The sequence below is a fragment of the Spermophilus citellus genome, assembly GCF_964194105.1.
Source record: "Spermophilus citellus genome assembly, chromosome: 13".
NCBI lineage: Eukaryota > Metazoa > Chordata > Mammalia > Rodentia > Sciuridae > Spermophilus > Spermophilus citellus.
In genome coordinates, this window is record NC_138193.1 from 9,010,733 (window position 1) to 9,033,242 (window position 22,510).

Consider the following 22,510-nt stretch of genomic DNA (forward strand, 5'->3'; position numbering starts at 1 on the left):
CTTCACACACTGGGTGCTTTCTCCATGTCCATAAGTGAATGAGCCCAAACTGATGATTCCCACATATCTCTCTGGACATGGGAGCTGCCATCTCTAAAGCCCCTGTCCAGCTATATCTCATATAGGAAGCTCTGTCCCACTAAGGAACCTGACGTCTTTTATTAACACAAACGTGCTTTGCCCAAGGCCTGAGTTATGAGATGCCCCTGGCACAGAACTTCTTTCTTCATGAAGAAAACATCACACCAAATAACCCCCAGGCCTCACTGAGTCCACCTGGGAGTGAGCTCAGAGCACACCATTGAGCAGCAATGCCCTGTGTGTGAGGAGCAGATGGACACAGGATGGATTAGTTGGCCCAAGAAGGGGACTTCACTCAAGTTGCAAGATTGGGGCAGACACTTCTAGGACTCATCTCACTTGGTGCTCACACTTCCCTATGTGTGTGGTCCTCTATCTTCCTAGATTTCACAAAGCATTTGGGTCTCTGAGAGGTACATGGCAGCCCCAAGACCCAGGCATGAAGGGGATGCACACTTGGGCTTGGTGGTATGGTGCTTACCTTGGGAACAGCAGGTCCAGGACCTGCTGGGTGGGGATGAAATCCGAGTAGATGGACCCAAAGGTGCTGCCAAAATTTGAGTTCCTGCCACAAACGATGTGCACAAGCTGATTCATGAGCTGGTTCTGCTTATAAGCTTTAAGAGTCTCTACCCTGCAGGGCTCATCCATGTTCTGATCTAGCTCATTTTTGCACTGGTATCAAAAATGATGGGTTCAAATGGGAAATAGTAGCAAACAGGAAAAGGACTTATTAGAATACTGTGAAGCAAAAGCACAATGGGACAGTTCACATCATTTTACACACACACACACACACACACACACACACACACACACACACAGAATGAGTCCTGGGCCATTCAGACAAAAGGGCCTGCTTGGCCTACCTGCCCTGTGCTACTCACTCTTGAGTTTCTCTGGGATCATCGCCAGAGGCTCTAGCATCTAACATGAATCCTCTCCCAGTCTTCCCCCAGAAAGGAAAGGCTGCACAATCTACCCTGGAGACTCCCGGGGACCACAGGAGAACATCCTTCTCACTCCAGAGTCTGAAACAAAGTGAGCTGGGATGGCTTCCTTAGTGAAGTGTGTGTCTGGTTACCAGGGTTCCATGTTCTGTTTGATCCATCAAGGCGACGATGTCATTAGTTGTGATGTCCATTTCGGAGTCTCCTATTCATGAGACGACTTCCAAAAGCCAATTTCTCCCCCCTCGTACACCAACATCAGTCGCAATTTCCACGAGAAAGTCCCATGAAATCACAAAGATCCATGCTCTAGCCCTACCTTGAAAGAGTCACTTAGTCTTAGCAACCATCATCACTAACCACTAAGTCAGTGAATAAAGGTCATCAGGTGTCAAGCGACAAAATGCGGGATGAGCAAGGATGAGGATGGGTGGGAGAAGTCTCCCTCTCCAACACAATTAGGGCAGGATGTGCTGCCCTCAAGGGGCTGAGGGGCCTGGGATCCTGCCACAGAGTGGGGATTCCAAATCTCACATCCCCTGACCCAGGCCAGAAGACCAGGTAGAGTCCAAGGACCCTGGGGTGGCCCAATGGCAATAAAGGTCCAAAGGAACTAGGGATCTGCCTGGACCCTCAATCCCCTACTGTGAGCAGGGCTGCATGACCAGGCCAGAGGCCATCCACAGCAATCTGCCTTTACAGGAAAACAGGGACTGCAGGCTGCCTCTGGCTCACTGAATCAGGGTGGTGTTTTCATAAAGCAAGACCACTTCCTCACATTTGACCAGCAGCTCATGCGCTGACAGCACAATGGCTGGCTTGACTCAGGCCCTGAGAAATGAAATAGAAAATTCATAGCAAACCCATCTTTAGCTCTTCCACATCATCAGGGGGTGTGATTCATTTCCGTCAACAAAGGTGTCTGAAATGATTTCTAAACATGCTGGGGACTCACCTCTGTGTGGAACTCTTCAGGAAAAAGGGGGTCAAATCTCATGAAGCAACTCTTCTCTCTTCTAGCCCATGGGCAAAGCAAGGAACCTGCATGATACCAGAGGCTCACTCTCTCTTCTCATGTCTTCTGGAAATGAACCATTAATGCTTCCTTCAAGGTGAAGCAGAAGCCTGCATTCCCAGCTGCACAGAAGTGTCTGAGGGCACTGTCTCCCTTAAAACCCAAGAAGAAAAACCAGGTCATTAAACAGGCACATGGAGTAGAGTACATGATCAATGATCCCTCCTCCCTGGAGCCTTCCACATGCCCATCTTCCACATTCACAGAGCAATGCTTGGCCCTTCTCAAAGACCAGGAGACCATGATGCTCATCACCAGGAAGTCAGTAAGGAATATGAACAGAGCAGCATGGATTGCAGAAGGTGGCACACCACGGATCTTCAGCACAGCTGCTAGAACACAAGAGCTTAACTTCAGTATTGACTTTCTGTCACCTACCAAGTACGATATTAGTGTCAACCAGAACATGCAGACATCCAAGTAGCAGGTTGTAAGGGACCGGCAAAAGATCGGAGGAAGAGACCACCAAGAGACTGCCTCATGCAACAGCAAAGGGTTTATTTGGGGACCAGCATGCTGGGGCTCAGTGCTCACTTGAATAGAGCAAAGAGAGATAGAGCTCTGAGAACAGCTTAAGCAGAGCTTATATACTTTCCTTGGAGAGAGCAGGGAGAAAAGTTACATTTTGTAGTTTGGCAGTTGGGGACAGCTCATTCTGGGAACAAGATTAGCAAACAGTTCACAGTTGGGGACAGCACATTCTGGGAACAAGATTAGCAAACAGTTCTTAAGATTTCAACAGTGTTTTGTTAAGCATATAGAAAAACGGAGTGACAAGTACCTATTTTCTTAACCTTTCAAGGTGACACCCCGCATCCATTCACAGAAGTGGGCAACATCTGCACTGGAACAAGAAAGTATCTTATCCTTAGTCATAAAATCATCAGAAACAAAATAAAATGGATGCAAGACTTCTCATTTCACTATTACGTAGATGTTGGAATTCCTGATTAAATAATACCTCCTCCAAAATAAAAAGTATCTCAGACATGTGTCAACTATCAATGGATGACATTTTAAAAACTACGGCCTTTACTTAATATTTATGTATGCTATAGCCCTGCCTAAGGCTCTTTGGGAAAGGAGCACATAGAATTGGATCTTTGAAAATCTCACATTTGCTGATAAATATTACTGCTGATGTCAGGCATGGCGAAGTAAAAAGTGGGACTTTGGGTACTCAAAGGACGTCATGTGTGGGATTGGTGTCCCTGATTCATACATAGCATATGGTTTCTATGAAAGCTGGTGAGGGAGCAGGAGTAACAAAGCTGAACAGGTGACCTCAGGGGATAATGGCGGATAGGCCAAACTGAAGAACATGTTCCAGCTAACATTGGTATTTGGGCTCCTGAGCCCAGACCTGTTTTTAAAAAAGGTGCAGACAGGCAGTGTTCATGTACAAAATGTCTACCGTTTAAAAGTAATTTCAATGGCATCTAGTTACACATCTTATACAATGAAATTCATAAATTGGCAGACCATTTTAACGAAAAAACATGATACATACAAAGATAAAACCTTGTCTTTATCAGGACCTCTAGAAATATGTTTTATTTGGCTTAGATGCAAATATCTTTCAATAGAATTTCTGATACCTGAATGACCTTATTCAATATTATACTGTACAGATCACAAGGCTTTCTTCATAGAATATTCTCTTCTTAAAGCCTCACATAGAAAATGTCTCACAGGACATAGGAGAGGAATGCCCCAAAGGATGAGAGAATGGCTGGAACCGTTCTCAAATGAGCACATATACCCTGAAGTTTGAAGGCACCTAGTTGTACTCCAAGACAATTATAAACCTCTTTGATCCATTAATTAATAAATATCACCACTTTACCATTTAAGCCAAATCACAGAAAATTGGTAACACATGATCACTGGCTTTGATACCTTTACTTCCATTTCATTACCCAGAGATGATCTCTATACTTCAAGTGATGCAGATTTATTACAGAATGCCTAAGATCCTAAGGATCTATTTTAGCTCAGCCCATGGTATTGCTCCATTATTTTATGATTTTGTAAGTACTAAAATGTAATCTCATGTTGGATGATATATTCATGGTTTGAATATACGAATATATCATATACTCATCCAAAATTGTTCTTCCCAAAACAATAGCCCAATTTCTGTGCTTCCTCACTTACTGTTCAGGAATTGTACTAATTGTTTGAAGGTTCTAGAGGACCTGTTAGACTCAATGGACAAACAATCCAACATACTCCAGGGTATGTAAGGGTGCCATAAGAAAATAAGGTCAGCCTACAGCAATGGGCAGCTGCCTGCCCTTGGCTGGGAGAAGCCCTGGCCATGGCACCAGGGCTGCTGGGCAGCAGAGGCCTCCACAGCCCTGCAGGGAGCCTGGAGCACAGCTCTGCAGAACCATGCTCAGCCCTGGACAGATGCACATGAGTTCCCATCACAGGCTAGAGTGTGGCAGTCCCAGGTGCATGCCTGTCATGCCAGCCACCAGGGAGGCTGAGGCAAGAGCAACCTTCGAGGTCAGCCTTGGCAACTTGTCCCTGTGGCAGAGGGGAAAAAGTTTACAGGGGTCTCTGAGGGTGGAGCTCAGGTAGGTGCTTGCCTAACAGGCTCAGGCCCTGGGTTCAATCCCCAGAACCACACATACACCAAAAAGTGACCTTGGAACACGGTTTAAAACGGTGGGTCAGGTACACAGAAGGGAACAGGAGAGGGTTTTTAAAGCGAGGCCTTGAAACAGAATCCACAGGTGCCACAGGAAAACAAAAGGACACAGAGTCAGTGAGACCTGACACACCTGGGCGGGTCCCCTTCTAAACCGCCTCCTGCTCCCCAGGTCACCTGGGCTCCTCCATCGCCCTCCCCTCTCCAGGGGACCTGCGGGTCAGGCCACCTCTTCTCCTCTGAGGTCCATGGTGCAGGCCACACGGCCGAGGCCACCGCGTCCTGAACAGGACCCTGCAGATCCAAACCCACCCGCTATGACCCGCAGCTCCGTGAGGAGAGCCCTCAGGTGAGAACCGGGACCGCGGGGTCCGCGCTGGGCGCTGTGGGGACCGCCCCGGCGGCTCCAGGGGACAGGCAGCCGGGACCCAGGCTCCAGGGCGGCGGCAGAGTCCTCCCGGGTCCCCGCTCGTGTGGGCGCCTAGACCGGGCCGCTCCCGGCGGCTCACCTCCCGTCACGGACCCCGCGAGCCGGACCCGCCACCCGGGAACCACAGCCTCCCTCTCCTCCTCCAAGCTCCCCGCGACCGGGCTCCAAGTTCCCGCCCTGGCGTAGGCCCCGCCCCCGTCTCCCTGGCGACAGCCCCGCCGCACTTCTGCGACCCACTCTGCGTGCTGCGGCGGGGCTCTTGGCGCCCCCACTGCCTGGCTGTCAGATAGGCTGCTGAGCCAACGTGAGACAGCAACTGACTAGCCTCCTCACCTGTCCCCGACTCCCTAGGGGTGAGGCCTGCGGCTGCCCCTTGTAACTGTGGGGCCCTGTGGACGCGGCCCTGGATGCTGGGCTTTCCCATGCGAAATGCTCCTCAGCCAGGGGGATGGGACTGCTGCCCAGGAGGACAGAGCCCCTGAAAAGGCCCTGCCACTCCTCTTGCTTGCAAGGGGACTCTGTCACATAGGCCAGGCAGGGAGAGTGGTGGCCCAGAGCAAGGCCCACACAGAGCGCTGGATGGGCATTGCTTGTAAAATGACTGCTGTGGGTCAGGACACCAACAACCAATCGCCATCTGCATTAATAGTCATTAGGAAAATATCGCTCACAACCATTTTTCTACCTCTAATATGTGACTGTATTCCCTTCCCCATGAGTAAGGTCACAGGCACGTGTCATTCTGTCTTGCTTCTGTCTCTCATCCCAGAGGCCCCTGGTACTCTTTGGGCTCCAGGACTGGAAGCTCTCTTACCATAGGGGTTTTTGGTAAATTGATTTTTTAAATTCAGTATATGTGTCAGCAGAATGCATTTGGATTCATTGTACACTACTGCAAAAAAAACCTTTTCATTTACCTAATTGGACACGATGCAGCATTGCACCCTATGTTACTCATCCATGTACCTGGGGGAATAAGGTCCATCTCATTCCACCATCTATCCTGCCCCATACGTCCTCCCCTCCCCTCCCTCCCATTAGGTCAAAATTTCTCCATTTCTCACATTCCCCCCATTTGGGATCAGCTTCCAGTTCTTACAGAGAACATTCAGCCTCTGGGTTTATGGGATTGGCTTACTTCACTTAGCATGATAGTCTCCAACTCCATCCATTTACCTGCAAATGCTATCATTATATTTTCTTTGAATGCTGAGTAGTAGTGCATTGTGTTTATATAGGACAATTTTTTTGTATCCACAGCATAACATCTAGGTTGCTTCCACAGTTTAGCTATTGTGAATTGAGTTGCTATAAACATTGGTGTGGCTGCGTACTACAGTATGCTGATATTAAGTCCTTTGTGTATAGACCGAGGAGTGGGGTAGCTGGGCCAAATGGTGGTTCCATTCCAAGTTTTCTAAGGAACAATAGAGTTTTGAACTGGCTGTTGGTCACCTGATGGTACTCCATGGGTTCCTCCAAGCCTGGCTTGCATCTGCCTCCCCCCATCCTCTGGGATGAGCCAGATGCTCAGTTGTGTCATCTGCAGTAAGATGGCTTTCCTATGTCCTGTCCCTCATCAGCTTGCAGTGCTGGGTCCGCCCCCAAGATGGAACTGAGCAGTGGATGCACAGGCATTGCTCCAATGTCCTGCTACCTCCTGAGATGGAAAGAACATCTCTGAGGTCTGTTGTATATCCACCCTCACCCCTGCTTTTGCTGTCTCTCCTTGAAGTCTTAAGTGACCTCATTCCACTCATTTTAACAAGACTTTAGACATTCCGCTTCTCCAAAACAATGGATTTTCTCCTCTGATGGATACCCCTTATTCAACACCTGTCGCGACCCCCTTGCCCGCAAGGAAGACGCAACACCGGGAATCTTCTTACAGCTGTTTATTCAAGCTCTCGAGAGTTCTTCTAATCTCCCAGAAGTCCCTCCCAGCCTTAATAAAGTATCCAAACACCCAATGCGAAGCTGCCACGTGGAGCTTTCTCGTAGGGTGTCAAAGAACCATGTGCCAACTCTCCCAAAGAAGGAGTTGTTTATCACAGACCACCACAAGGCCAGCGCCATCTTGTAATGGCGACCACAGTCCGCAGAAGCGGCTCGCCACAGTTCCCCCTTTCGTTTACTAAAAACAAAACAGGCAAGAGTAGAGGTGAATCGCCATTACTCATACGAAGCCTTCAACCAGGAACCTCATCAGACCCAAGCAGGTCAGGACGTTCCCACATGACCGTTATTGGCTGAATATGAAAACAGACACCACAAAGCTGTTGAGGCCCTGTGAGCTGGCCTCCTTGACGTGCATACAAATCAGGGCTGGATCCAAGCCCTGGGGGCCGGGGGGAATCCACTGCCAGCAGTTTTTTCCTTCTGTTTATAGCACGTCAAAGGGAATCAAGTAGCCCCTGTCTTAGGTCGTTTACTGCCCTTACATTGCTTACCCGTCTTTGGGGAGGCCCCATTCCCCTGTCTTAGGTTGCAGTGCAAGCGTGAAAGTTGCCCGTCTCTGGGTACTACAAGATCAGCTCGTTGTTGCCAAGGCGTTTAATGGTATCTACTCAGCCAGTCATGATTAGGTCTCTGAGGCTGAACTGTGGCTGTATAGAAATACAACGACAAACAAGTTGGCAACACCCTAAAAGAAAGGCACGGGTCATAGAGCGATAGAAAAGTACTAGCGTGGAAACCCATCTGTGTGCAATGGCAGTAAAGCCGGCAGAGTGCAAGGGCTTTCCAACACTAGGAGAATAACAAGGAAGGACATGTCGTTCCCAGTGCAATGTCCGTAAAACTTGGGGTGCAACGACCATGTCAAAGGTTTACTGTTTAATTTGTGCAAGCCAAACTTGAGGTGAGTTGCCAGTTTCCAAAGCTGCAAGTGCTTGTATAATCATAGCTTTATCGCGAGCATTGCGGGCCTTAAGGCGGCAGAGAAACCACAAGCAGAGAACCATACCGAAGCAACACATTGCGCCAAAAATGCCTACCCCCACCCACTCTTTAAAAAAGGAAAAGGCAGAAGATATCCAATCAGTGAATTGACCCAACGTTATGGGATCAACGTGGGTACTATTCAAGACAGCTATCTGGGTTAGTTGAGACTGGATCATGTCTTCCGCTGTCATGGACCAATTTCCGGCCAAGTATTCTCCGATGATACGGGAGGCATTCCTGGAATCATTAAATCTGACAGAGGTTATGCATAAATGTGCACGTTGATCAACACAGCCCAAAAGCACCAAATCAGCCAATTCTTCTACCTGAGCTTGGAGTAAATCTATTCTTTGGTTGGCAGCTAAGATCCCTGACAAAATATGTTGATTAATTGCATTTTGGGACTCAAGTATCATAGAAGTTTGTTGAACAACTTGATTAACGGAGGCAGCAGTCTGCACTTGATTGGCCATGGCCACTCCGGCCGCGACCGCTGCAGCAGCAGATACCGCCACGGCTGTCACTATAGCAGCTGTGATTCCAAAATCCCTGCGAACTCTAAGTAGCTCAACAATGGGGAATTTATCAGGGTCCGCAATAACTGGGATTGGAACAAAGGTTGGAATTTTCATAACCACTGCTACAGCCGAAGAACCATCCCAACATTCAGATAAGAAACAATTAACATTAAAACAATCCAGCATTTCTGACGAGGTGTCATTAGCCAAAAGGAGTAAGAACGGAGATTGAACACAAACCGCTGCAGGGGGCAATGTGGCATTATCCAACAGAGAGTTGAACGAAACAGATGTGAGTCTACTACCTCGCTCACTCTTGTAAACAGTGCCAAAAACATTAGCCAACCAACTTTTGGCTCCCAGCAATTGAGCCAGTGCAGAAATATCAGCTGAAGCCCCCTTTGTGTTGGAAATCAGCCATTGAAACCAGGACCAACCCACTCCTGTAGAGGAGTTGGCACTGTTGCTAAAGTCATAAACATACCTCTTAAGAGAGGGGGAAAGGGAGAAACCTTTAGCAACTTGACGTTTCTCCCAAGAATAATCCTGACAAGGCGTGAATGTTGGGGGGAAACCAAGATTAGGGGTACAGTAAGGAGAAGCCTTAAAATGAGTGGCATAAGGAAGTCCACTAGAATATGGGGGCATTGGAATTAGTACCTCGGAGATACTAGCCAAGGTAGTTGTGGTTAAAGCAGAGCTATTTACGGAGGTTCCTGAGCCTGATTGTTCCCCTGAGACTACTTGGCCCAATACAGTACTGAGAATGCTCCCTGAGACTTGACTGGACTGCAATGGATTGTCCCAGTTAGTCAAATTCTTGGTCTTAAGACGGATACAATGAGCGTTCCCAAGGCTAAAACAAAACACTCCTGTGAGATTAACTTGAGATTGATTGTAAATGCGTTCCACGTCCCCTCTAGGAGAGGCACAGGGCGCAGACATCTCACACGAGGTAGAGAAAAGAGTGGGAAGGACACTGGAATTACCGTGAACCGGCATCGGCATTGGCCAAGCCCGTGCCACCGCCCACCATTGCATTGGTGTCGTCTGTGTCATCGGCATCAGCACCAGAGCCAGAGCACTCAGCAGAATGAAGATCCTCATCACGGGATTGCTGTGGTAATTCTTGTTGCTGAGTAGCTGGCGTCAGGACTCTTCTTGTCAGGCGTTCAGGGACCCACAATGGTTCCGTGCGATCCTGGGGAAAAACACATACGGATCCTCGTGCCCATGTCAGCACGGGGTCGGGGCCGTTCCATTGGCCCGTAAGAACATCTTTCCACTTAACATAGCCAATCACAGAGGGCTGAGGGAACACATGTCTATCGGCCGCAGAGCGACCATGAATATCCAAATTCAAAAAATTAATAGTAAAGAGAGCTAAGGACAAGCATTCTTTAGGAGTATGTCCAGCTCCTATTCCCCCTTTTTGTTTTTGTAAAGTTTCCTTTAAGGTGCGATGAGCACGCTCAACAATGCCTTGTCCTTGAGGATTGTAAGGCAGACCATGAGTAAGTTGCACTCCCATAGTAGAACAAAAGGACGTGAATTGTCTGCCAGTATAAGCAGGTCCATTGTCAGTCTTAAGGGACGTGGGCGCACCCCACGCCGCCCAGGCTTCCAGGCAATGAGTGATGACATTACGTGCCTTTTCTCCTGATAACGCAGAAGCATGAATAACTCCAGAGTACGTATCAACAGAAACATGGACATACTTGAGGTTACCAAAGTCAGGTATATGTGTCACATCCATTTGCCAGACAACCAGTGGCTTCAACCCCCGTGGGTTCACTCCATAAGTAGGGGGATGAAGAAATGTGACACAATGGGGACAGTGCAATACTATCTGCCGAGCATCTGCTCTAGAAATGGAAAAACGCCTGCGCAGTGTTAAAGCATTAACATGGAAATTTTGGTGAAACAATTTAGCCTCTTCTAAGGAGGAAGCCAAACAGATCAATTGACCTCGAGTGGCTGAGTCCGCACAGGCATTACCCTGTGATAATGGACCAGGGAGAGAGGTGTGAGCCCGGATGTGCATTGGATAAAAGGGAGCAGTGCGGCTACAGATAAGCCGTCGAAGCTGATTAAAGTAAGCAGATACATTACGGGCATCACTAATAGCTCCCACAGCCTCTAGGATTTTTAGTGCTTGCACCACATAGATGGAGTCCGAAATGAGATTAAAAGGAAAAGAACACTGTTTAAACACCTCAATAACAATTTGCAGTTCTACCCATTGTGGATTTCCAGGAGCAAATTGATGCTGGACAGGGGGAGAATCATTAATGACATAAGCTCCCATTCCAGACTTGGAACCATCAGTAAAAATATTAACAGCCCCCGGAATTGGACTGGATGAAGTTACTTTAGGGAAAATAATAGGATGTTCCTTAACAAAATGGAGTAACGGATGAGAAGGGTAATGATTATCAATATCCCCTTGAAACGAACAACATAGAATAGTCCAGTTATCTAGAGTAGCACACAAAACATTAAGTTGAGCTTTAGTATAGGGTATAATAAGAGAAGAAGGTGATTGTCCGAAAAATTGAATGCTTTGTTGAATCCCTTTAAGTGCTAATGCTGCAACAGCATCAGGATAATATTCTAAGGATTTTCCTGGGGATACATGTGGGTGTATCCATAGCAAAGGTCCATCTTGCCATAGTACTCCAGTAGGCTGCCGCATAGTGGCAAGCACACATAATTGAAAAGGGTTTATCACTCTGGAGCCTGCATAAAGTGGCATGTTGTATAGCTTCTTCTACTGTCATAAGGGCCGCTCTAGCCTCTTTGGTGAGGCTACGAGGGGAAGTAAGATCTGGATCACCTTTAAGAGTAGCATACAAAGGCTGTAGTACAACATTAGAAATATGTAAATATCCTCGTATCCAATTAATATCTCCCAGCAGTTTTTGAAAATCATTTAGAGTTTGAAGATCCTGAGTTCGTATGGTGATTTTTTGTGGTTGTAATTTGTCATACCCAATTGTTGCTCCCAAATACTTAATAGAATCTCCTGTTTGAACCTTTTCAGGTGCTATATGCAACCCACATTGTGCTAACAACTTCACGAGGTCGTCATAGGCCTCATGAACTGTTTGTTCTGATTTAGCAGCCAATAATACATCATCCATATAATGAATGATCTTGATGGAGGAGTACTTTTGTCTGAGGGGCACAAGTGTCTTCCCTACATACATCTGACACATTGTGGGACTATTAGCCATTCCCTGCGGCAACACTATCCACTCAAACCTTTGATCTGGTTCCTCGTGGTTACACGAGGGAAGGGTAAAGGCAAAACGCTGCGAGTCTTTAGGATGTAAAGGAATAGAAAAGAAACAGTCTTTAATGTCAATAACAATAATGTGCCAGCCTTGAGGAACAGAAGAGAGCAGAGGCAGCCCTCTCTGAATGGGCCCCATAGGTTGCATTTGAGCATTAACCGCTCGTAGATCATGCAGTAGGCGCCACTTCCCTGATTTTTTCCTAATGACAAATATGGGAGTATTCCATGGAGAAGTAGAGGGTTGGATGTGACCCAAGTCAAGTTGTTTTTTAACTAGAGCATGGGCTGCTGCCAGTTTAACCGAGGGAAGAGGCCACTGAGGCACCCAAACAGGCTCCTCGGTGAGCCATGTTATGGGTATTTGAGCCTCAGCGGCCCCTAGGAAAAACCCAGACCAAATCTGTCAAGCTTTTGATGACCTTGTACAGGATGCTTACGTCCCTGTAAATGTTTTCCTAGTCCTAAACCTGGCCTATACCCCATATTGTGCATAATTTGTTGGGACACTGGGGAATAGTCATTACTAAGAGTGAACCCCATGTCTTTCATCAGGTCACGGCCCCATAAAGAGATAGGTAAATTAAGTACATAAGGCTGAAAAGTACCATGATGTCCTTCCGGGTCCTTCCAGGAAAGATGTCTACAGCTAACCTGAGGAGCCTGGGCATATCCAAGTCCTCTCAGAGATTGATCAGAAGTCTGCACTGGCCATCCCTTAGACCAGTCCTTAAGTGCAATGATGCTACGATCTGCACCTGTATCAAGTAAGCCCACAATTGATTTACCTTCTATGCTTAATTTCAAAGTAGGGCGATTACTCATATCTAGTGACAAATAAGCACAATTCCCTCCGGTGGTACCAATCTCATTCCCTGTCCGTGACTTTGAGTCTGCAGGGAAATGATCATGTAAACTAGGCAAAACCAGTAATTGAGCAATCCGATCTCCTGGGGAGATGGACACAATGCCTTTTGGAGCTTCCACCATAACCTTTACTATCCCTACAGTATCAGGACTTATGACTCCAGGGAAAACATGAAGACCTTGTAAAATGGAAGATGCACGTCCAATTAGCAAACCTACAGTGCCAGGTGGTAGAGGCCCTTTGAACTCAGTTTCCACCAATTGGACTCCCATCTTAGGTGTTAACACGAGTCTGGAGGTGGAACAGAGGTCCAATCCCGCGGCACCTGTAGTGGCTCTCCGCGTTTCATGGGATGGCGTAGAGATGGCCATGTCTCGGGTTCGGGTGTGACATTCTCCACTGCCCCATATATTTGCGGGCCCTGGGGTCGGGGGCCCCGTCGGCCGTTTTTTGGCCCAGCTGAAATAAGCTGTCCATGGATGTCCCTCACTGATGTACACTCTTTTGCCCAATGCTTCCCCCTTTTGCACCTTGGACACAATCCCGGTGATCGAAGGCCAGTGGAAGGGCCACCGTGAGGAGGTCCAGTAAAATTGACATTTTTGGGACACTCACGTCTGATATGACCGGGTTGACCACAATGGAAGCATGTTCTGGCGGCAGGATTGCCCCCTTTTGCAATCCGAAGGACAGCAGCTGCAAGACCTGCATTAGTTAAAGGCCCTCCAATCTCTCTACACACTTTCATCCATACTTCTATGCCTTTGTTCTTATAAGGAGCGATTGCTGCTTTACATTCCTTGGTGCATTGTTCAAAGACCAATTGCTTAACAAGGGGCATGGCTCTATCAGGATCCCCAAAAATCTTTCCAGCAGCATCCACCATCCTTGCTACGAAATCTGAAAAGGGTTCTGTAGGGCCTTGTAAAATCTTGGTCAAATTACCAGACACTTCTCCTCTATTTGGAAGTGACTTCCATGCCCGAATGCAAATGTTATTAATTTGATCATATACCTCAGGAGGGAATCCTGTCTGTTGATTAGCAAATCTACCTTGCCCCAAAAGCATGTCCTTATCCCAATGAGGATGTCCTGCTGCATGGTTTTGGGCGGCCTGCTCTATTGCGCCCTCTAGCATAAATGCTCTCCAGTCCAAATACTTGCCCGGAGAAACACAAGCCCGAACAAGGCTAGCCCAATCAGAGGGAGTCATACAGAATCTAGACAGACTCTCCACCTGAGTTAATGTGAAGGCGGCATCCACCCCATAAGTGCGTACAGACTCTGCCAGGGTCTTCACAATTTTGAAATCTAAAGGCTCCGAAAATCTTCCCCTATTCTCATCCTGAAAAACTGGATAAGCAAGACCCATCTCAGCGTTAACAGCCTTCCATGTTTGAGCATGGAAAGCCCTCCCCGAAACACCCCCACCATACGGCGGTGGGTCCGGAGGATCACATTTCTTGAGCCCCGGTCTATCTTCGTTCCCTTCTCCAGCAGCTAAACTCCCTAGCTGGCGAGACAGCCTCCCAAGCTCCTCCTCCTCATCCTCCTCTTCTTCTGACCCGCTTCCACATGGGGGTGTGCGCAGCGCACTGAGATCTGGATACAAGCGTTTCCTCCCCTGCTTCTCGCTCCGCACGCTCCCATCCTCCCGAGATACCTCACCTCTTGTCAGAGATAATCGTCTCCTCCCCTGTTTCACGCTCCGCACACTCCCATCCTCCTGAGATATCGCACTGCCTGCTGTCTCCGATTTCTCCTCATGTAACTTTTCTAAAACCTCCTGTCCTTCAGCAAGTGCGTCATGACATCTGCCATCTGTGAGGCAACTACGGACTATCTTCCAAAGGGGAATCACCCCACCCTCCAATATGCCCTGCTCACAAGCAAAGTCAAGATCCTTGCCCAATTTATCCCAACAAGGCATAGTAAGGCTGCCCGAATATGCAAACCACGGTGCAGCAACATCTACTTTCTGCAAAAATCTCTGTAAGATACTATGTTTCACTTTCAGGCCTTTGGAACGTAACAGGCCGTCTAGTGCCAGAAGAAGCGGGCTTGAAGATGTGACACCCATGACACAGCAACAGAACAGATACAGAGGACAAAACGAAAGTACACAGAAACAAAAGAAAAGTACACAGTGCAGCTGCAATAAAATATGAGGCTCTCTCTGTCTTTGTAGAGGAGCTGACTCCGCTTTGATTGCGGGTCCCACTAACCGGGACTATCAGGTCCCGCCCACCGGGACTGTCGTGTCCCACCCACGGGGACTGTCGGGTCCCACCCACGGGGACTGTGGGGTCCCACTTACCGGGACTGTTCAGTGCACCACCTCTGACGACTTGCAAGTTTTGATTTTCCCGGGTCTCGGCACCACTTGTCGCGACCCCCTTGCCCGCAAGGAAGACGCAACACCGGGAATCTTCTTACAGCTGTTTATTCAAGCTCTCGAGAGTTCTTCTAATCTCCCAGAAGTCCCTCCCAGCCTTAATAAAGTATCCAAACACCCAATGCGAAGCTGCCACGTGGAGCTTTCTCGTAGGGTGTCAAAGAACCATGTGCCAACTCTCCCAAAGAAGGAGTTGTTTATCACAGACCACCACAAGGCCAGCGCCATCTTGTAATGGCGACCACAGTCCGCAGAAGCGGCTCGCCACAAACACCCACATTTGCAAGTTGCTGAAAAGATAAAAAAAATTAGGTGCTATACTAAAATTCTCAGAACAGATGCTCTAGCATTGAAAATACTGCAGAGACACTTGGCTACACCACGAACAAGCTCTGCCATTGACTTCAGGTCCTTCCCTGCTAGGAAAGGAGGCCAAGGGCTATCCAGATGCAGCTAATAGAATTATCTCTGTTCTCTGGCTTTGATTCTTCAGAATCAAACTAACTCTCTCTCTCTCTCTCTCTCTCTCTCTCTCTCTCTCTCTCTCTCAATGAAATAAAATTTGGACCACGGCACACATATCAATATGGTAAATACTAATTATTTACAGAAGAAGGTTCTAGACCATGTGTTTGCTTGATGCTATATTTTTTATTATTGTCTCAAGAGGCTAGGAGCAAAGAGGATCCTGTGGCTGTCCTCCTTAAAGTCTTCCATGGCTCTTCCTTTCTGGCAAGTCTCATGGGTTGTGCAGCCAGGAAGGGGAATGACTTTGGAGACCAGAGCTAAGGACAGCCCAGCCTGTGAAATCAGATTTGGTGTTTTCTGGCACAGTTTGGAACACTGACACCTGAGCACAAAGATCTGTCCAGAGAGTCAACTTTGAAAACACTTGTCTTTACACATGAAAGGCACATCTTCACGGAAAGATTAAAGGAAGGAAATGTGACTTATAATTACTGCTAAGCATGTGTAAGCAGTTGTGTATACTAACATGGCCCATGAAGAAGGCCAAATTTATGCCCTGTTTCCAAACCTCATACACACACACACACACAAATTCTAACAATTAAAACATTCATGACACCTATCAAATAATTGTGAAAATGGGTAAAATTATATATATACAAAGGAATTTCAGAATACGCTGCTGAATTTGTAAAATGAATCAATTTTTAAAACTCTGGGTAAGGTACATCAAATATATGTTTATTCAGTGCAAAGTGTTTGTTTCCTTCAAGAAAATGTTTCATGATACATATAGGCCAGGAGCCAAAACCTGGAGACTTTCTCAGTTGAGAGAAGCCAGGAACTTTGTGTTTCATTGGAGAGTTTCCTGCCTAAATCTCAGAAGCTGGACCTCAATGACAAAACCTGATAGTGGGTTTATTGGAGAATGTCCCCCATTCCTAAAATGATGTATGGACCATAGCCCGCTAGGCCAAGGGTAGTTATGGCTTCTGCCTTCTATTTGATGCCATTTTTCCCCCTCTGCTCCCCCGCACCTCAGCTCACTCTTGAAAGGCCTTCTGTTCTGCCAGCCATAGTGACATCTGCTGGCGGACATGGGAAGTCACAAATCTGTGGAAACCCTCTCAAGCAAACCTTGTTAATGCTGCCATTTATCACAGGGGCAGGGGTGCCGGCTCTGGAGGGCTGGGCGTCCTGTCATTTCTCCCATACCCTCTCCCAAGAGAGCAACCATGTCTCAAGCAGCCAGTTCCCACCTTCCATTCACAGAACTGAAAGTCAGGCAGATGCAAACCCCAATGCTAGCGCGGGCCCTGGAAAAGAAGCCACCACTCCAGGTGACAATTGACTTGACTGGATGCTTGGGGACTGAAGCAAGGTAGTTCTCACCCACCTCTGCTCCCTCCTCATTTTCAGCAGGCCTCTGCCTGCGGCTAGGAGAGGAGTGGAGCTTTCTTCCCCACCTGGCCCTGCTGTCTCAGCGCTGCTTTAGGGGCAAACATGCAAGTAGGTGAGTCCAAAGAGGATTATTCAAACTCAGAGTTTCTTTCCTTCTGAACCAATGCAGGAGATGTCCACTTTGCGTTTCTGAGGAGTTCATGGTGTCCTAAGAACTCCATGTCACTTTGGCTACTCAAAGTGGGGTCGCTTGGTCTGCAGCACCAACATCCCTGCTCAGAGCTTGTCAGAAACGCTGCCACTCAGAGGTGCTGGAGTTTTGCACTGAAAGAAGCCACGTTTGAAACAAGCCCCGAGGCCATACCTGCACACACCCAAGTTCATGTGCTTGTACTCCACACTGGGTTCCTCACCTTGGCGCCCCTGGCCCATCAGGCCAGATCCTTCTTAGTCTGTAGAGGTCTTCCCCATGCAGTATAGACATTCAGCAGCACCCAGGGCCTCTACCTGAGTTTTGCACCAGCACCCCTGACTTGTGATAACTCAAAAGGTCTCCAGGCATTGTCAAATGACCCCAGGGGAGGGGGACAGTCACCTGTGTTGAGACCCATCACCTTCAGGGTCATCTGGGACCTTGTTACAAACACACATTCTCAGACCCCACCCCAGATTGGCAAAACCAGGAACTCCAGTGGGGCCCAGGAAACTGGTTAACTCTCTGTGAGACACAGGCACTCTGAGGTGGAAGAGGACTCGGGAAAGGCCCTGCAGTGAACCACTATTTGGTGACAGACAAGTCACAGGGGCCACAGCATGACCAAGAGGTTGCAGGCCATGGGGGATAAAGAGCCCAAAGCTGGAGCCACCTGGGAGGGTTTGTAGCCACACTTCCCCCTGTGCTATCTCCATGACCTTGGCCAAGTGACCTGATCTTTCAGTGCCTCAGTTGTCACCTATGGAAAATGGGGACAACCAAAGCACTGTTCCTCCTGCAACTATTGAGAAATGAGGAAGCTTTTATGATAAGGTGCTTAGAAGAGTGCTTGGCTCCAAGACCTTCAGACAAGTCAACTAACTGGTCTTGTCTTCATCACTGGCCTGTCTTGCTCCCGATTGTTGAGTCCCCTACAAGCCAGCCAGGCAGGTGCTTCATTCTCTGCCACATCCTCAGCAGGGAGCCCTGCCTGGCCTGGACCAGGCTCTCAATGAACATCGGTGGAGAAAGGCATTGCAGTGCCCACGAGGACATGAGGACACCAGCAGAAGCCCTCTGTCTCAGGGGCTTGAACTTTGCTGTGGATCCTGTATGTTCTCCAAAGGGACCCCAGCTTCCTAGATCCGATTCTATTAGAAGGTATCCTTGCAAATGTGGCAACGGGGCAAAAGTGAGCTTCTCCATCCATGTGGATTAGACGGGACCTCAGGTAGATCTACAGGCATGTTGTAACCAACAGTCAATCAACATACGCTTAGAAAATCATGGAAAGACTAAAGATGGGGGCGGGGTGCTTCACAGATGCTGTGTGTTTTCTTCCTCTACTTCTAGGATTCTCTCTACCCACCTCCTGAAGACAGGCATACAATTATCCCCATTTCAGATATGCAAACACTGAGGCCACGAGAGGTTACAGAACATTCCCAAGGTCATTGTCTAGTAAGCAGTGAAAGTGTTCTTCTCATGCTGGTCTCTGATTCCAAACCCACACCTGCCTTTCTTCCCAGGGAACTTCCTGGTCTGCACACAGGGATGACATGCCTTAAGATTGGGGGACAATCCTAATTTCAAACCTTCTACCTCACGTTATGCTGAAGACAATCCTAAGCAGCAGAGCACGTGTCTTATTTGGTTTAAAAACTCCATCTCTGGTAGTAATGAGATCTCTCTGCCACAGCCCCGCCAGACAGCCATTTGGGACCACAGGAGTGTGGAGAAAGAGTGACCACAGGAGTGTGGAGAAAGAGAACACAATTCAGGAAAGTGAAATACAAAGAAGCAAGAGCTGAATATACTAGAACAGACAGGACCAACAGAGAGAGCCCAGCTGAGAGAGGCCTGGAGCAGGGCTGGGGCGAGCCAGCGCATTCCACGGGTATTGATGAAGGTCTGCTGTGTGCCTGGCACTATGCTGAGAAGTAGACGCTGCATTGAGTACAGTCTCTGACTTTGCCCTGCTAAAGATCCCAGTGTGGGGATTTAAAGCTGGATGACATTGTCCCGCACTATGCCATTTCTTCACACCCCAGCTGACCTAGAGCCCCCAGCACCATGGCCCATTTGCCTACAGTGCAGGCCAGCAGCAGCTTCCCGTCATGGCTGGCAGGAGTGGGTGGAGAACCCCCAGCTCTCTCACCCTGTAGGAGGGCTTCTATTGGTAGCATGATCTACATGGACCCCCAGCACTCCTTAGCAGGACTGTGCTTAGTCACTCAGTGACAACAACTGGCTGGTACACCTTTGTCTTCCAGTTCCTAATCACTTCCTGTTCCCACCTGGAGTTTTATACCATCACCTGCCAAGAAAACTACTTGCTAACAAATCTGGATCACAGAGTCCCCACACTTTACCTTAGGGAAGCCAGAGCATGAAAGAAGGTTCTAGAAAGATGTACAGTGATCCCAGTCTATCTGGCCATTTTATGCCTGAATTTATAGTACTCCTTGGCTGCTCTGACTGCCCTGATAGGTTTAGGAGAAAAGACAAGCCATATTTTGGCATGTAAAATGCATTCAGGCCAAGTCTCTTTCACACAACCTATGAAGTAGGGGTAGAATCTCATGAAATTTTAAGTACAACAGAATGCCAAATGACTACTCATTCCAGTGAAGACATGCTGCAAATAAGACTTAGAAGATGTGCTGCAAACAAGACTTAGAAAAGTGTCCTCAGAGAAGATTCTATCATTCTGCATTTGCTTCTGAAAGTTGAAGCACACAGTTCTAATGAGCCCAGGAAGAGGTTGATACACAGTTGAGTTGGCATATGATGTGCCAGAGCTCAGGACTTCAGGGCTGCTGTCAGGTGGTTCCCGGGCTCTTCTGGTCCTCACCTTCACTCAGTGTCTTTTTGTTGGTGATGTAGTTCAGCAATGGATTACTGGCCCAGAGACTTGTTCAGTATTGCTCAGCAGTAGCAAAACACTGTCACCAGTTGTAGGTAGCCAACTCCAGGTGAGAAACTTGATAGATGTTAATGCTCACGGCTTCACACTGGCAACCTGCCCCTCAGTGATCATGCTCTCTAAAATATACACCATGCTAAATTGTGTGGAAGAATTCTACATCTAGCCAAACCACAGGAGCTTTCAAAAGCCAGCCCAATAACATTTAGAAGATTCACTCTCCAAAGCAAGCTTGCCAATGCCTGAGTGCCCACACACTCTATTAGCGCCAACCTCACCTCCTTTTACAATGCACACATCCACCAAGATATCACTGCCTGTGGTGGTTGAGCGGCCTTTCCAATGGACGAGGTGGATGTGAATGTAACACGTGAATGAATTAGCATTTACCAACAACTGGAAGAAACAAATTCACTCTCTATGATATGATGACGCAGCTGCTCTGTGATCTAGACCATCCCCCTCTCCTGTGTCCTCTCTCTTTCCCTCTGCCTCGATGGACCTCCAACTCAGCCCAGAAGGATGTGTCCTTTCTAGCCAGAAGCCCTATCATGGCTTCCATTTCCAGGCCCTGATTCCTGGTTATCTGCAGCCAGGTCTCGGTTTCAAGGTAGTCTCTTCAGATCCCTTCCCTACCCGAACCACAGTGTGGGCTCTGGCCCCACCCCTTACTCTCTACACCACCATCCCACATTATGGTCTTCCTGTCCCTCTCTGTGACCCAGGACTGCCCATGACCGACCCCACCCAACAACAAGCTGTTGAACCAGGTGCCATCAGGGGTAGAAATGACCAGAGATGTCTAACTTGAAGATTTCACAGATAGTTAATGAACCAGTGAAATGACATAAGAGGAAGTCAATGAATTCTAACCTCAAGGATAAATCCTATGGTACACTGGCTCTCAAATTCAGCTGTACACTGGAGCCACCTGGGAGCTGGGCATAGTAGTGACCACTGGACCACCCACTGGTCCTGGGCTGATGGAATGGCTCTGGGCTAAAATGGGACACTGAGGTTTGTAAATTACCAGTTGAGTATAATATAAAGCAAACTTTGAGAACACTGTTTTCCCCCCCACTTGAAGAACTGTGTGCATACAGATGCAGAAGTACACAAATCTGCAGCACAAGGCTCCTTGAGATCCATAGATTAAAAGCACTGCAGCCACCAGCACCCTGGCTAGGCACACCACCAGCCCCCTGGAAGCCTCCTATTTCCACCTTCCCAGGTGATCACAGCCCTGCCATCCAAGCATGGAGGAGTCCTCCCTGCTGAGAGACATCAATGTGGAGAATGGAGAGGCCTGGATGAGGCCCTATTGAAGGGAGGATGGGATCTGAGGAGTGCACCAGAGAGAGGAAAGATGGGAAAGGGAGGGAGGCTGGCGAGGGCAGGGTGACAGCATCACTGGAAAAGAGGCCCCAGGAGGAACTGCTACAGACTCTCAGCTGAAGACACCCGTGCGGGCCTGAGGAGTTCTCAAGCACAGCCTTCCTTGCCTATGCGGGAGCTTTGTGTTCAATAGACACTTTGCAATTCTTTTTTTTTGATTCCGGGAACCACTACCGTGCTGGACTTGGATGAGTTGAGTGATAAAGGACATGCAGGGACCCACATGCAACAAACAGGTTCACTGATGGCACAAAGGTTCAAAGTGAAACTGTGTCTGCCCGTTATTACAAGTCATTCTGCGGCACTCTAGTTCAAACAGGGACAGCCACAAATTCCTCACTGGGAACACGCTTTACTGCCACAAGTGGAAGCTGCTGGATGAACCCACTTCACTTCTGAACTTCTCAGCTCTCCTGAGCAAGCACATTCAGAACCCACTTCAGGCCCAATAGGAAAAGTGTACCTATAAGAGAGCCCTTGTAGCTCCGATCACCAACGTTAAAGAGGAAAGCTGCTCTTTGAAGAAAATCCATTTGCCAATGTTTCACTGAAATCAATGGTTCCCCCTTACTCAGAAGACAAACTGGAAATGCAGGAGCCTTCATGCAGGGAATCTGAATTTCCAATGGAACAGTGCTTCAGAGAGAAACTGAGAGTGCCGGCTCTGAGAAGCGGTTCCACTTCATGCAGCTTCAACCAGAAACAAACCTCAATGTGCTTACAGAGCACAAGACCGTTCCTTCAATTGGAAGCGGCCTGCACAAAATGCTTCTGTTCTGCACTTCCAAGCTTTTCTCAGCCAGCACGTTCAGACGACATTTACACCCAAAGTGCAAATTGTGCTACCCAGAGATCCCTTGGGACATCACCAATATTCACATGGAACATTGGATGGTTGACAAGATCAATGGCCCAG

The 22,510-nt window shown here is 48.1% G+C and overlaps 1 protein-coding gene and 1 long non-coding RNA gene across 2 annotated transcripts in view; both read right to left on the minus strand.

Annotated features, from left to right (window-relative positions):
- LOC308632293 overlaps positions 1-2,201 on the minus strand; it is a 43,680-nt gene extending 41,479 nt beyond the window's left edge. The window contains exon 1 of the long non-coding RNA XR_014018495.1: positions 2,095-2,201. This is a non-coding gene — a long non-coding RNA (uncharacterized lncRNA). The remainder of the gene's footprint in view (positions 1-2,094) is intronic.
- Positions 1-22,510, minus strand: part of LOC308632459 (uncharacterized protein) — a gene marked incomplete at its 5' end in the record, with an annotated part of 93,417 nt that overhangs the window by 57,946 nt on the left and 12,961 nt on the right. The gene's annotated exons all lie outside the window — the stretch shown is intronic.